Source organism: Centruroides sculpturatus, unplaced genomic scaffold (genome assembly GCF_000671375.1).
Source record: "Centruroides sculpturatus isolate CEXI.00-Female unplaced genomic scaffold, Cexi_2.0 scaffold224, whole genome shotgun sequence".
NCBI classification, from domain to species: Eukaryota; Metazoa; Arthropoda; class Arachnida; order Scorpiones; family Buthidae; genus Centruroides; species Centruroides sculpturatus.
This window is the reverse complement of record NW_019384419.1, coordinates 520619-523510: the sequence shown is the minus strand read 5'-3', so window position 1 is coordinate 523510 and position 2892 is coordinate 520619.

The following is a 2892-nucleotide window of genomic DNA, read 5'->3' as shown; positions in this document are numbered from 1 at the left end:
AATAAATCGAAATCAATTTAGTTTAAAAATTATCTTAAATTTTAAAGATAATCAGGATATAATTTACACAATATTTCCTGTAGTATTATCAGAAACAAGTTACATAAATTGATCGCAATGACAAGTAATAAGAAATAACTTCCTAAGAGAAACGTCATCACGTTTAATACTTTCACTTAAAAAAAATAAATAAAAAAAACCTCTTGTGTAAAGAATATGGTCGTTAATAAATAATTATTTACGTTTCTTTATAATGTAACACATAAAAGACAGTTGATATAAACATTAAAACAAAGTAAATTTATTTAATAATTTAAGAATTTATTTTTCAAGATAGTATATTATTAAATAATATAGAATCGATGCTGCATACAGTTTCGTGTGATACACATGGAGGGAATACGTATAGGAAATAAACATAATAGGGAATAAATGTGGAGGGAATAGGTATAGGAAATTATGATAGGGAGTAAATACTAAAAGAATAGAGGGAAGAAATTTTTAATTATTGTAACTGTTACGTCACTCTTATTTTTTTTGCCTTTACATTCAAAATTTAGTTGTCGAATGATAAATAGAATCTTTATATAATGTCTCAGAGTAAAAATCCTCTTGTAAACATCTACTTAAATTATCTTGCAGCGCTATGTTTATCTTACATACTTATATTTTCTTTTTTATGATGGAGATGGAGAAGTTGGAGGATGGTCAATGTGTATCGAAGGAAATGAATTAGTGTCATATTCGCATATCCTGACTGCAAATATTGTCAACAAACACATATTTTAGCTTTCTTTATGGGATAAATACATAGTTTATATTAGCTCTTTATATATTTGATATTATTTGAAATCTATTTTAACGAAGATTGGTTAAAAGAAATGGATATCTTTACGACAATTGGACGAATTTGAAATCTATTTTAACGAAGATTGGATGAATTCAATTTGTCATACTATTTAATTTAAAACAGTGCATTGCAGTAAATGTAATACAAAATGTGGCCCAAAACTCAGTTAACCGTGTTTTGTTTCGTGTGTGCTCCGGATATATATTTCAATATAAATCTCAAATCAAAAATTGTTAAAGCGTTCGTGAATTGAAGAAGAAGGATGCCATTTTGAACGTTTTTTTTTTTAACGTTTGCAAATAACAAAGTATTTTTCAAAGACAAAAATTTATTTTTTACAATAGTTAACTACTCTCTTACATGAACATGACGAAAATATAAAGTGGCTGCAAAATCAGGATTATGGCAAACAATATAGAAGTTTTTGTAAGGACGTAACTCAGTTTGTGTGTCAGAGAAGTGGTTTATGCAATGAACAAGAACAATCTCATTTTTCAAGAATTTTTGTAAAGTTTTCATGAATGGATTGATAGGATAAGGCAACACAACACGTGGATCTGCCAAGGGAGTGTGGATCCCAGAAGGACTTTCTACGAAAAACTAGCCTCTATTTAGGTGTTACAACGGGAAGAAAACACGAAAAATCCGCGTGCCAGTCCCTTGAGAGGTATAAATCCGCGACTAACTAGAGATTTTCGGTGATTTTTATCCGCTCGTCCACAAGTTTATAAGTATTGTGGCAAGATAGCAGTTTAGTATTTACAATATTGATTCATATTGACTGTATTGATAATATGAATTTTTATTCAATAATAATCTATTATTTTATAAATAAAATAATCTATTTATATCAAAAGTTTTCTTAAATGTTATAAACACGTTTAACTAAAGAAGGGTCAGTAGAGCCATTTGTCTCTGACACTAGATAAGAAAGAGCTCAAAAACTTAAATATAATATAAAAAAAACATGCTATAAAATTATTATAAATTACATTCTCTTACACTAAATAATAAAAAAATATGCTTTTATTTATTTAGTTTTTAATTTTATTCGTATATTTGTATGATTCGTGGAAAGGTATAGGCATTATATCTGTGATTAGACAGACCCCATTTCATCTGACTTAGGTCAGACTCTAGGACAAATAGACAACTATCAAAAAAACTGATTTCCCACAGGATAGATTGAATCCCAAAGGACCAACAATGACAATGGTCGAAAGTACAAAACTATCTTCTATCTAAAAATATTACATACAAAAAAAAGAACTGTAGATATTTCTTATATGTCGATTTTGTATTATAAAACTTTTAATTTTATATAAGCCACTTATTTTTTAGTTTGTATACGTGGGTGATCTGCCAAAGAGGATGCCTCTCGAGAACACTTTCTAAGGGAGACCTAAATAGGGGCCACCCTATTTAGGTCTCACGAACGTGAAGAAAACACGGAAAACTTCACATTTTGATTTAAAAAAATATATATAATTGGTCCAAGAAAAATTTTAAGAAGAAACACTACGAAAGATAAAGAGTGATTTCGGGTGTTTCCTCCATGGGGAGGACCTAATCTCTAGAAAGGATTGTGAGAGTAAAAATATTACTTTTTTTTATAAAACTGGTCAATTTTTGACAATTAGGAGTCCAGTTTTATATCGTTAAGGATACAGTTACATTGGTTTTAATATTTTGTATTTATTCTAATTTTTAATTGTGGGAGCACTTGCTTTTTCCTCCCTCCTCTTGAATACGGTCTTGATAAAACGTATTTAAACTATCATAAAATATTACGTATAAGGAATTTAATTGTAAGGTAAAATACCTCAAAACCAATACAAGAAAATTAACAATAAGATAATTATAAAGTCATTCATGTTTGCCACTAGCAACTTTTTTCCAAAGTGTATGGCACCATTTTAGCATTAAGGGTAACATATTTGTGATGATGGCTTCCTTCTATTGCCACCCTTAAAATATAGTTGTAACTCGCAGTAATAATTTAAATTGCCAGCATTGCTTCAATTATACTCTGGATGGACATT